Raw genomic sequence first — 14,750 nt, forward strand, 5'->3', positions numbered from 1 at the left:
GGGGAGGGTAGAGAGGGGTTGAGTTCGTAGACTCCCACACACTTCGCGCTCGGGTCCCTGCCTCTCAGCAGCGCCGCCGCCGCCGCCGCTGCCGCCTCCCAGCGCTGATGCCTCAGCCTGCGGGGGCGGAGGGGGCCCCGCCGGAGGCGGGAGAGTGGTGTGTGTGTGTGAGTGTGTACGCGCGTGCGTGTGTGCGCGCGGGCAAAGCGCGTGCCCGGGGGCGCGCGCCGGGGACGGGGGCGGGGACGGGGGCTGGGGCGCTCCCGTGGGAAGGGAGGGGTGAAAGGTCGCCGGTCCCCGGCAACACGGCTCAGGCAAACGTAAGCGGCTTGTCGCAGAAACCAAGGGGTCTAAGAAACCCGCTAGGCTAGAAGGCGGGAAGCAGAGATTACTGACAGCCGTGCCAGCCAATAAAATGGGAATGTGAGAAAGGCTCTTCAGGCCCCTTCCCAATCAGGAAACTTAGGTATGAGAGGGAAAGAAGGGGCGGGGTGGGATCTCGGGCAAAGCGGGGCTGGAGCGGCGACAGTTTTGGCTAGTCTGAGAAGGGCATTCGAGTGACCGTTGACAACGGGTGAGACAGCGTCAAGGCTGAAGGAAGAACCTTAACTTTATGCTTCCAGGACTTCTAGCTAGGTACATTAGTTTTTATTTTTAAGAGTTAGGTGAAAGACAGCATCTCAACTCATCGGCGGTTTTCTACGGGTTGTTCATCAAAAGAGTATTTATTAGTGGCACTGTGTAACATCGTTAGGGAACTTATAGTGTCACTCGCTGCCTTTAATCCTTTCGGGAACAAGCCAGGATATAAATAAAGCTAGGTATATGGGTCTTCCCTTCACGAGGCGCTGATAGGCAGACTAAAGACAGACAAGAGCTGAGTGAGTGTACACAAAACTAATTATTGAAGAAAGTATGAATATAGGAATAAAACTAATTGCAATGTGCGCGACTTATGATTATACAGATCTTGGATATATAGGGAATCTGAACCTCAAGTGTACAACGCTACAGAAAAAATAACATAGCTACGATAGACTCTGAAAGTCTGAAAAGACTCAGTTTACAGCTTAGTAAATTGATTGAGTGAAGTATTTTGCTCAAGGTCATCTACCAAGTTAGTTGTTTAATTAATCAATGTACTAGGAATTAAGGATAATGGAAAAACATGGACTTTGGAGCCCGAAATCTTGGTTTCAAGTCCTTGCAGTCATGTTCTAAAAGTGTCTTGGGCAAATCCTTTAACATGTTGGCTATTTTATTAAGTGCTTACCATGTGCCAAGCAATCCATTTTACATGTGATGCTTTTATGTGTAGTATATCATTTAGTTATTACTGTCCCTATTTTATGAGACAGTTTAGGTTTAGAGATATTAATAATTCAAAGTCACATAGGTATAAATATTGTCCTAATAATTCAAACTCAGGTCTTCCTGATTCCAAAGTCTGCCGTTTTGAATATTGCAGTACAGTAGAGCTTCAGTTCCTTCGCACTTAAACCAGGGACTGAAACTCTACTTCCCATAGGTCTTACAAGTCAAATGAGATAATGTATTGTAAGATGTGAAGAGGTATAAACATATTCGCTGGATTTCTAGAACAAAGATTCTTCTTCTCGTACTTTTCACTATAGCACTTCGACCTGAATGATGGCTTCAGTAAAAGCTAGCATAATAAAGAACTTCACTGTAATTCCATGATATTCTAACCAAGAATACCTGCATATCTGAGGCAATAAGCCAAGAGACTAGAATAAAATTTAATTCCTGACAGAAAAGGGAGTGGAAAAGAATACCAACCCTCCTCATAGCGTCATTTATTGCAAGGAACATCTAGGAGGTATTGGGATTTCTGGTGCTTTTTAAGGGATGAAAGATAGATTATAGTCCACTGAACAAGGAAAAAAAATAACATTTAGTTTGGGAATAAAAGTTCATCTGGAGTATGAACTTCTTTGCCTCAAGTCAAAGAAGAAGATATGCTGAGACCTCAAAGAAAGGGAAAACAGGTAAGTTAGTACATATTGGTAAAGGTCTGTGAACCTTTATAAAGTCCAGAATTTTTATCTGATATATGATGTAATAGGAAACCATGATATGGCCTTCATGACCAAAATAAAGAGGATTTATACATGGAATTGGATTAAAACACACACACACACACACACACACACACACACACACACACACACAGAGAGAGACAAGGGAGCTGTGATGAAAGAAAATCAGGGTTTGGAATAAGTATGTGGTAGTCAAGATAGAAAAAGCTGATGGCAGATATTGTGTAATCAAAGTGTTCTGTGAAGTGTACCAAAAATATGCAAGGATGTTTTCAAATGAAAAATTAGAAAAGGGCCGGGATTTGCTACTAGATTTTTTTAAAACAGTAAAAGACAAGGGACAAAGATAATTCAAAAATGAAGATAGTTCAAAGCTATATTGTATTAAAGCTTGGACAAAGTATTCAGCATAATGTAGTTTTGAATTGGGGAAAGACTGAGAATTGGAAACTGATGTTAACAAATTTCTAAAAATAAATAAAATATTTCTAAAATATTTTATAAAATATCTGTCATTGACAAGTATAAGTTAAATTGAAAATGAACTTTCTAAGTTAAATTGCCTCACTGAGACATAAGCTTCCTGAGAGTCATGACACTGTATTCTTATTAATTTGACCCTTCTCTTATTTCCTTCTTCAGACTTAATATTTAAATACTACCTACCATTCCATGGGGCCTAGGAACTGAAGGTATGATTTTAAATGTGGATAGCATGCTTACCAATAATTTATTTAACTCTGATATGCCAGGAATTTCAGAGACTATCCTAAGACCTGGTCAGACATTTAAGGGTCAGTTAGCTATGATCTGATTTGGTCAATGAAGGTTATCAGAGAGTACATTCTATTCTCCATTCTTTATTATGTTTATTGGTTTTTAAGAAAGCATACTTCTCCATTTCACTCCGTGTATACCTCTGTCATTCTGATAAATAGACATAAACATTTTATCTCTTATTCTGCATTTTTACCAGCTAATAAAACTGAAAAAAAATTTAAAAGCAGCTCCCAGTTTATAGTATGCTATACCTCTTATGATACAAATAAATTGAGTGAACTTTTTGAAAAATATAATAGAAATATTTGCCCTTTAATTCTCTGAAAAGAAATATTTTATTTTTTAATTAACCAAGCAATTGTCAGTGCAAATTTAATAATATTTCTTAACACCATAAGATACAAGAGAATGTGTGTGCTTTTCCTTGCTTAATTAGTTGATGTGTTATGAACATAAGCAACTCTGATAGTAAATGATATTAATCTGAAGAACAAAATCCCTAGTTTTTATTGGCTTTCAGTAGAGGTTCTTTTCTTTCCTAAGTTTTAGTCAGAGTAACATGGACATAAGATAATCTACTTTCAGTAATAATGATTGGCTTTCTAGAGAAAACACAGGTAGTCGATGTCCACAAATATTCCTAAACCCATTTGTCTCCTTCCTCCTGCCTTTCCTACAATGAGTCATATTAACTATAGAACATAATACTCCCTCTACTTGAGCATCTCTTCAGCCTATGCCTTGGGAAACTTTTCTGAGTTCGTGTTCTACCAAAATCACATCCTGACTTAAGTATTGAAGTGCAAATAGTGTATTTTAGAAAGTGATTTCAGGAAACAGTAGGGATTTGGGGAAGTGAGACAGGGAATGGAAGGAAGGCAATGAAGGGTGAATTACCAAGCAAGTTTCATTGTGAGCAAACAGAGCTTAATCTTACTGGGATTCCTGGGAAACTATTTAAAACAGTAGCTTCAGGATTAGCCCACTCAAAAGTGTGAGAAAAACTCAGGTATATATACACCAACTCCCTTTGATCATTGATGGATCTTTTTCTGACGACTTTCTCGGATAGCTGGAGGCTATTCTGCCCTTTACACAGGCTGGAAATGCTAGGGAATTAACACTCTGCTATGGACACATCCCCCACCATTGTGGAAAATCAGGCCAGTGTGCTCTGAAATGGTTGGGTAAGGTGATATGGGAGGGGCATTAACAGTTTGTTACAAATATCAACATAAATGTATGAAAAAAGAAAATGAGAATAATAATAATAATAACCTGTTACTGCAAGGTATTGTTGGAAAGATCAGAAAAATATGAAAGAATTTGGGAAACTTGAAGTACTAAAAAAAAATTAAGATTTTTTTAACTTTCACAATCCAAATATTGTAACCATTGATTGTAAGAATTTCTTTTCTGTTTTTTAAAAAACACATTTTTAATATTTTAAGATACAGACATGAAGAATCAATGTACATATTCTGATTATTTTTTTCATCCTGTGTGGCACTGAGAAAATAGGAGCAAATATATACCAGAAGAGTTTATCACCTAATCCCACATCTTGGGTTTGTGTAACAAGTTCTATAAATAGATATATTGATTAGAAATGCTTTTCTAAGATTGCACTTCTTCGAAAAATTATTTATTAAACTTTATCTTCTCAAAAATTCAAACAGTTTTTATGTTTATGTATTTAATCACATAAATTCATTGTTGGTGAATATGTTTATGAAACAGTCTATGAAAGCTCACCCTAATTTATATGGAAACATAAATGTGTTATTAGTTAGCATTATTCCAGAGTTCCCAAGCCTTAATATTCATCCCAATAGAGAAAGAGATACGTTGATATTAGAAAGAATCCTAAATTCTTTGGCACTGAGTATATTTCCTTGGTTTGTATTAGATCAATAATTTTTCTAGCATTTTTCTAAATATTATGAAATACATCTTTGGCACTTACCTTAAAGACAAGAAATCTGAACTAACACTTTACACAGTGCAATGAAAAGAAGCTTGTGATAATTGGTACATGGTTATGTAAAAGGTAAACATTAGGAGAAGTTGCCTGAGGGGTATAGGGGAATTTTTATCTTTGGAACTCTTCTTTAAGTCTAAATTATTTCAAAATAAAAAGTTGGAAATAAAACAATCTTAAATTGATAATCTGGTTGTGACTCTTCTACCTACTAACTTTGTGGCCTAGAATAACTCATTTACCTGCTCTGAGTTTCATTTTCTTAATCTATAAAATGGGAGAGTTGGTAGATGTTCTTTACATCTCTAAAAACAAATTTCTATCTCAGTATGCTTATGACCATAGAATCTTACAAAGGAAATTGTCAATATCTAAGTAAATACTGTGTGCATTAACATGTATTTTTAAGTCTATTAATGATACACATTTTGAAGATGTACTGTAGGCACAATGGAAAATGATATACCAAGGAAAACCATCTTGATACTGTAAAGAGTATATTTGATATATTTATTCTCTGTTTTTGCGTTTTGAAAGCAATCACTAAAATCTATAGTTAAAAATATTTTGTTGGGACAGCAATTCAAAATGTGGCCGTTTCAGCTTTTAAACCATTTGGATATGAAAAATTGCTGAGGTAAAAACAGTGAATGATAAAGATGATAAAATGATAAAGATAGAGAAAAATTAAGAAAAAAGGAACTTCAAAAGTAGATTAAAGAAGCTATAATTAACTAGTATTCATATGTTATATCAACCAAGTTGAAATCATTTATCTCTTGCATCCATAAAATATCTTCATCTACATACACATACTTTATTCTGATAATGCCTTGAGTAATCCTGAGTCTCCATTTCCTCTGGTCCTGGTTTAGGACCTCTGCCCAGAGCAATTACCAATACCTTGAAAATTGTCCCAATTTGAACAGTAAATTATATGGTCACCCTAATATTACTCAAGTGTTTTAACTTTATGTTTTAGCCTGCCAGTTATAAACCATAAAATATTTTTTGTTCATCGGTTTCTTTTATATGGCAATTTCCCCATGTGTTGATAGTAGAAATGTTCATTATTGTTCACTCTTATATTACATTGTGGTGTAATAAATTAGTACGTCCCCACATCCTCTACTCTTCGTGATGTTTTATTCCTTGCCTATCCTTTTCTTAGCTAAAGCTAAGACCAGAGATCAAGTACAGAAGTAGAAGTAGTAGGATAGAATTTAAAATTTATTTTTTCACATTTTACTGTGGAAACAATAATTTTGGTCAGATGATTCTTCATTATTGTAGCAAGATGAAGTGAATTGAAGAAATAACAAATGAGACATTATAAATATAATGAAATATATCTTCAAATGATAAACCATTAGACCCACAAACAGCATCCAGGAATTGCTAACTTTATAGATTATTCAGATTCCTATGTGTTTACTTCCTGCTATTCAAATAAGCCTTAGTCCTTCTTGAATTCCAGACAAGGTTTTAACGGCTCTAGTCAAGGCTTCTTTCTTTCTTTTTTTTTTTTTTTTAAAGATTTTATTTATTTATTTGACAGAGATAGAGACAGCCAGTGAGAGAGGGAACACAAGCAGGGAGAGTGGGAGAGGAAGAAGCAGGCTCATAGTGGAGGAGCCTGATGTGGGGCTCGATCCCATAACGCCGGGATCACGCCCTGAGCCGAAGGCAGGCGCTTAACCGCTGTGCCACCCAGGCGCCCCTCAAGGCTTCTTTCTAATGTAGTCTGTTATTTCCATTGTTTTTTACAGATCAAATAATAAAAAGTTCTACTTGTCTTATAATAATGTTACATGTATTTATAAGTACAAGAAGAAACTGGTATCCTTGTATATTAAAAAAAAAATACATTACCATACTCTATCTTGCTAGATTCTGCCTTGCCATTTAATCTTTTGGTTTCACTAGGTAAGCATTTCTTTGGTAGGTCAGGAGTGTCTAATTGACTTCATGTAATTCTAAATTCTAAATTATTTTATCCATGTTTCATTTCATATAATTGAGAATGTGTAGGGTTTACTTATTAAAACCTACATTTTACATATGGATGTATTTATGCAAATAATGTAGAAAGAAGAGTGTGTGTGTGTACTTGTATGTGTGTGTGATAGAGGGAGATAAGAAGAGACTGGGTATAGCAGGTCTACCTAATGTCTGTAGTGAGGGTAGAAAATTTAGTAAATGTATAATTTGCCTTTACTTAACCTTTTCTTCTCAGGGTCAAATATTTGTAAGCTTTAAGAAAAATTATTTTTTTTCCTTAGATTTCCATTCTTATAATGGAAAATTCTTATTCCAAAGGAGATAATACAGGGACACCTGGGTGGCTCAGTCGGTTAAGTGTCTGCCTTCAGCTCAGGTCATGATCCCAGCGTCCTGGGATCAGGTCCCGCATAGGGCTCCTGGCTTAGCCAGGAGCCTGCTTCTCCCTCTCCCTCTGCCTCCTGCTCCCCCTGCTCGTGCTTTCTTTCTCTCTCTCTCTCTCTCTCTCTCTCTCTGTCTCTGATAAATAAATAAATAAACAAACAAATAAATAAGATAATACAGTATAATGGATCCCAGGTACTGTATACCCACCTTCAATACTGTAAACTCCTGATCAATCTTATTTCAGTTTAACCTCTTTCTCAGACTAATTTTGAAGAAAATTCTATCATTTTTTTATTCTGAAAACATTATAGCTTTAAAAAAAATCCAAAATACCATTATTATATTGAAGATAATTGACAAAAACTCCTTAATATTATCAAATATCTGGTCTGTGTTTAAATTTTCTCAATGGTCTTTAAATTTCCTAATGGTCTTATAACATTTTTTACATTTTGTTTAAACCTCTACACAAATAAATACACTACGATGGGTTCATATGTTACTTAAATTGCTTTTAATCAATGTCAGTCAAGCTTCAACCAGAGAAGCAGACCAGTAGGATATATATTTTTAAAATTTATATTTTACACACACACACACACACACACATATACACACACACACAGAGCTATATAGTGATAGTGATATTAAGGGAATTGGCTCACACAGTTGTGGCCTCTGGCTAAGCAAGCCCAAAGTCCACAGATGGATGCTCAGGAAAGAAAGATACAGGGGGACGGGAGAGCAATTGCAGACCCAACTGTGCTGTAAGTCTCTGATTTTCAGAGACCTGGTTGCTTTGATGGGTACCTCCTGATTAATAAGCCAGGCCCACCTATGGTAATCTTTTTTTTGGTTAACTGAAAATGGGAACCTTAAATATATCTCCCAAATCCCTTCACATCAAGCCCTAGACTATTGCTTGATTGAATAACTCTGAGAAGTTGTGTATATGCTGCAAAGTGGCTGCTGCTTCCTCTCTGTCCTCCAACTCTCATAGAAGAATATCCCTTGTAGACTACCCTAACTAGAAACTTACTAGCAAGGAATTCTGAGAAATGTAGTTCAACCTAACTAAGTTGACATATCACAAAGCCATCACAGCCCACTCCTTTTCTCCTTGGCACCCATACACAGCTCCTTAAAGCATTTTTAATCACCAAGGAAATAGAGTAGCAAAATCATACTTATAATAAAGATAATGATATACAGAATGAACTATCCCACATAAGACTAAAAACATGCTAGCCTTTTCCCCAGGACAGAACACAAAATCTTTGGGTGATGTTTCCACTCCTCCTGTGATATCCTGTAAATTAAATATGAAAATATAATAGTAACTGTTATTAATACATCTTATGTTACATGATAAAAGAGAGAAGAGTATTTAATTAATACATATACATAATATAAACATTCACATGAAAATATTTATAATGATTATAGTCTTCACTTCCTCATATGGTCACATCATCACAGCTGGTATTTCTACTTTTCCACAACTTACTTCATTTCCTTTTTCCACTACCTTTTCAGTATTCCCTTTGCCCTCAGCAAGCACCTCACCTGGTTGTGGGTCTTTGCCAAGTGGGATGACCCAAATCTTAATTCCTGAAGGATCTGGGCTATTAGAAATCCTACCTGAATTGAGTTGTAGTTTTCCACTGACTTTAATCAAAGGACATGAGAATGAAAGAGATGCCCTAGGGGATCTGTATTTCAGACAAAATCTTCTTTACCTTCATTGTAAAATAGCACCCAATTTTCCTTGATAGCCAGGATCAATCACTGCAGCCAACACAGTAACTCCTTTCTCATCCTGTTGATTCACAGGCTTGAGCTGCCCAAAGTGGCCAGATGGCAGTCTCAATTTCTAGTTCAATGGAATCTTTATTGTGTCATCTGGTGGATGCATTCCTTGCTTTGAAACTAAGACCTCTAGACCAAGGGCAATAGTGAGAAGAGCCACTCCCATTTCCAGGCCTTGGATTTATAATTTAAGAATTTATAAATCCTGATTATGGGAGAAACAGCCCTATATGCTAAGTCTGATTTAGAGCATGGACCACAGCCTGGAGGACATTGCCCCAGTTTCACAAGATATTGCCACCTAGCTGATACCATGACTGAGTTTTCAAAAGGGCCCTATCAAGCCAGCTGCTTCAGAATGATGGAGGACCTAAGACCAGTGAATTCCATGAGTATGAGCTCATTGTCACATGATATAAAAATTTTATAATATAGCAGGATCCTTTCTCAAGGTCTCCTTCTTGGATTTATAAATTGCCTCATGTCCAGAATTTGACTGAGGAGCCATGACTCTCTATTTCGGTCGTTCATTTCAGACTTCTGGTCACTAGACTTAGAATTTCCACCGATATCAAGCAAGAATTAGTAGGCTTCGCATCTCAGATATTGTAGTTTTCATCTCTAGCAATTAAGTTTGGGTCTTTTTTAAATATCTTCCAAGTATCCACTTAATATGTTGTATAAATCCTTTAGATTCTTGGACATATGGAAGACAGTTACAATTATTATTTTATTATCTTTGTTTATTGGCTGTATTATGTGTCATTTCAGATATGGCTTTGTTTTTTTCTCTTCAATATGAATCATATTGTTCTGCTTTTCTACATGTCTGGTAATTTTTATGGGATGTCAGGAATTATTAATTTTACCTTGTTGTAGGCTTGATATTTTTGTGTTACTACAAATATTCTTTTTTTTTTTTTTTAAAGATTTTATTTATTTATTTGACAGAGATAGAGACAGCCAGCGAGAGAGGGAACACAAGCAGGGGGAGTGGGAGAGGGAGAAGCAGGCTCATAGCAGAGGAGCCTGACGTGGGGCTCGATCCCACAACGCCGGGATCACGCCCTGAGCCGAAGGCAGGCGCTTAACCGCTGTGCCACCCAGGCGCCCCTACTACAAATATTCTTGAGCTTTGTCCTTGAATGTGGTTATTGGAAACAGTCCAGTATTTTATGGTCTTGCTTTATGAGGTGGGACCAGATCATCTGATCTAGTGCTAATCTTGCCCCACAACTGAGGCAAAACCCTCTTAATACTCTAGCTGATGCACAGCGAATTATGAGGTTTTCCATTCTAGGTAGAGGGAGCAGGAACTATTCCCAGCTCTGCACGAGCACCAGGCACTGTTACCTCATTTCCTTAAGTTGTTCCCTCCAGAGCATCTGCTGACTGGTACTCAGCTGAAGACCCAAAGAGACCCTTTCCTATGTCCAAAGGTCTATTTCTGTGGTGTTCTTTTCTCTCAGTACTCTGCTACCCTATGAATTTTAACCATTCTGTTGGGTTGTTCCCTAAAAAGCTAAACAAAGAAATCTCATATGATCCAGATATTCCACTCCTAGATATGTAGTTATCCAAAAGAAAACAGGGTTCAAACAAATACTTTTACATGAGTTCTAATAAAAACATTATTCACAATAGCCAGAAAGTAGAAGCAACCCAAATCTCCAACTAATGAAGGGATAAAAATATGTGGTATAGTCATGTAACATATACTATATACCATTCCACAATGGAATATTATTTAAGCACAATATGGATGAACCCCAAACACATTATACTAAAAATATAATATGCATGTTGTTTATTGAACATAAAGTATATGCTTCTTGAACATAAAGTGTATAGCCTACATGCTAAATGAGAACATATTTATCATATTTATGTGGATATTCTACAATGATAGAACAAAGAATACTGTACACACACACACAATATGCTTCTGATAAGCTTTTAATTCCTGTCAAAAATGTTATTTAAGGAAAAGTATATTGCATTTACTTTCAGAAATTATGCATTTCACAGTGGGACTAGACTTCATAATCTAATTTGAAAAAATGTTTACTCAAGTCTTTTGCCCATTTTAAATGTTTGAGTTCCAGGAGTTCTTCGTATATTCTGGATACTAGTCCCTTACCATATATATGATTTACAAATATTTTCTCTCATTTTGTAAGTTGTCTTTTCAGTTTATTGATACTGTCCTTCAATTTGCAAAAGTGTTCAATTTTGATCAAGTCCAACTTATCCTATGTTTTCTTTTCTTGCTTCTGCTTATTGGTGTCATATCTAAGATTCAATTACAAAATTTGAAGTCATGAAGATTTACTCTGTTTTCTTCTAAGAGTTTTTTCATTTCATGTCTTATATTTAGGCCATTGATTCATTTTGAGTTAATTTTGTATATGGTGTGAGAGAGGGTTCCAACCCCATTCTTTTACATATGGAAATTCAGTTGTTCCAGCGCACTGTTAACTATTCTTGTCATGTATCACGGAAAGCATGAGAAGCCAGAGGGTCACAGTTATAACTTCCTAATTACCTAAATATTAGCAATACTTTATTTCTTAATTAAAATTTAGGAAAGTTTATATATTGGTGCCTGAGGAGGAAGATAAAGAAGGAAGATAAAGATAAGGAAGTAGATGGTAAGATTCTCTTTTAGATTGAACAGAATTATCAATATCCATATCAATGGTATATTTCAGAGCCTCCAAAATGACTCTCTATACCCTCGATTTTCCAGAAGCCCTAATATCCCACATGAGGGAAAAGTCTGTGGTGCTGAGAGATAAATTTGTCAAGTGTTCCAAACTTTCCCATCCTACATTTTCATTTCTTTGTTCCACTAACTCTTCTTACAGTGCTAAGCCAAAATGAATGGTACTACCATCATGCTCAACTTCATGAACACTCAGATGTCCTTTATGCCTAGGCTTTGGTCTCACAAAACATTTTGCCCCTTAAACTGAGGAAAACTGGACTTTTTCTAATAGAACTTTTTGGAAACTAAGAAAAGAAAAATCAGAAAGTGTAGAAAAATAAAAGTTTAATGTGTTTCCTGTATACTAAAAACTGAATTTTTTTCTATAAATTGGCTTAGTTGGCATATGTTTATGGAACACCAGGGCTTGCTCCCCTTTTCCTTACTTCAAATATGCCATGGTGGCATGTTTATCCAGGTGTTGTTAGCTGGAGATAGATTTGAAATATCCCCACAACGAGGTAATACGTTTCTCAATTTAATATTCAGGTTTATTTACAGCTCTCTGTGCCCCCACCTGCACCCTGCAGTCCCAAGCATAATTTTTATGCTTCAACCAACCCTTGAGCCAAGTCGTGGTCCCATATTTCCCTAATTTCAAAGTTTGCAATTGTTTATTTTATTAACACAACCTTCCACCCCTCCCCTGGCCCAATCATCATATGTCTTTGTCTGAATCATTTTTACTGACCTGCTATAAAGCTAGTTCTATCTTAACTGAAACTGTGTTCCTTTACCTTAATTGGTGTGTTAGGAATTTATTGGGCTATTACCTGCTTTGTATCACCTTGGATACTCTAGGATACTCTAAGGATGAAAGAGACTTTTCCTATCAGAAGATAGCCAAGGCTTAGTACTCTGAATCTGAAATTTCTGCCTTAAGTGGGGGGACATAAAGTTTTCTGTGTTTCAGGTTCCTAATACAACACTTGTTGGGTAACTGGCAAGAGAGTTCATTCAAAAGAAGGAGAGAGATGTTAGTACCGAGAGTTGAGAAGGAGAAAGTGACTCTATCTGAGAGACAGGGAGGGTTATAAAATGTCAGAGTCCTCTTGCATGCAGCTCTCTTAATGGAGAATGTCTAAGTGACGCTGCGAAAGACTAACCACTTAGCATTGCAGCCTATAGGGCAGTGCTATAGGTCTTTGCTGCTGAGCCTGCACTCAATGAATAGTGTCACCATGGTAAGCTTATTGAGCCTGTCAGTGGATCAGTGTCCAGCATACAGCAGAAGATGAGCTACGGTAACAGCATCATGACGCGTAAGGAGATAACTGCCATAATGTAAAGACCAGCCCACATCCCCATGCCCCCAATTTCTGGACAGGTACCAACTAGATGTCCTCCAGATCCTTGGATATTCCTAGGAAAGAAAATAGCTCCTTCCATTAAATACAACAAATATAATCTTGTACAACTCTAGATGGTGGGGATTTGGAATATAATTTGATTTGTTTTAGAACAAATAAAGCATGCTACTTGGTATGTGGAGCAAATTCATACTGGCTACATTAATATCCAGTCCTGGTCTCTCAGGCGGCTCTGTGGTTCTGATAGAAAATGCCATCATTCCCTGCTGGAATCTGTCTGAGTCCTGTCAGCTCTTCTGACAGTTAGAAGCAGAGTTCTCATCTTTTACAGTTTCTAAAACCCTCTATATATTGAACTGCCCACTAAATTCCTATTTTTCTGTCAATGAGAAATCTCTGAGTTCCTAGCTTATTTGCAAAACACAGATAAATGACAGATACTAAGTTTAATTACCACTGAGGGTCAGGACACCAGCTCCGTCCACTGCCACAAATCTTTTTGAAATTCCCCCAGATGCTCACAAATGGCACCCATCCAGAATTCTTTCCCAAGTTAACAACTGGGAAACTGTTTTTTGCCAACCATAAAGATACTAGTGAATGTCCACTAAAAATAAGACTAAGCTTATTTAGTTAGACCTCCTAGTAAAATTTACCCAGGTATGTTTGTATCTACCCCAGTTGTATATTTTAACTTACTACATATGCTGCATTTCCTCACATGCTCTCTTTGTGCTTCAGTTTTTTCACAATCTCAGTTTGGAATATTAAATGTTACTTCCTAGCTTTATACTATTTGAAAGGATTTTCAGTTCTGCTATTAATGATCTGTAATATTGGACAAGCACTTCCCCTTTCTGGATCTTACTCATCCATAACATAAAGGATTTTATTAAATTATTTTAAAGAATCCTTATAGTTCTGACTTTCTGTAAGGGTAAATTGAAAACACTATGAAATGAGATTAAGAAGTCAAGGAAATGCGTCTTTATTTTCTAAGGAGTTAAATAGTTAAGCTTAAAACTATTACTTTTTGCGAGAATAGTCACTTATAGATTTGTAATATATTACTGGTAGCCAAAAGTAGAAGAATAAAATGTACCGAAATAGATATTTTCAAAAAATGTGTAAATGTTTAAGTGACTTTACATATTATGTGTGAGCCTGAATTCTTTACATGGTTTTAAATAGTGAATATATTCTTTGGTCATACAGACTTATATGTTTTCCTGTAATTCATACAAAATGAATTTTGCAGTTTGAAATAATTGAGCTTCATTTATATAGTTGAGAGGTTACAGACTGACTACCTTGTTTTATTTTGCCAGCACTATATTTCCATTTGGGAGCCAACATTTAAAGTAAATAGATTTCTGATGAATCATTGAACGCTACATCTGAAACTGATGATGTACTATATGTTGGCTAATTGAATTTAAATAAAAAAACAAAATAAATAGATTTCATGTTATAAAAAAATATATGCTTTGCAGTGTTATTCTGAAAAATCACATATTCTGGTAACTCTGGTCCCACATTTCCATGTAGCAATGATTGGCCAATGTTAAATAGCAATTGTCCTTTTAGGTAGGACATGGGCTTGGGGCCTTGCCCTGGTTCCCATCACTCATACTGGACCACTTCACCCATTATGT

The sequence above is a fragment of the Ursus maritimus genome, unplaced genomic scaffold (genome assembly GCF_017311325.1).
Source record: "Ursus maritimus isolate PB19 unplaced genomic scaffold, ASM1731132v1 scaffold_36, whole genome shotgun sequence".
Lineage (NCBI taxonomy): Eukaryota > Metazoa > Chordata > Mammalia > Carnivora > Ursidae > Ursus > Ursus maritimus.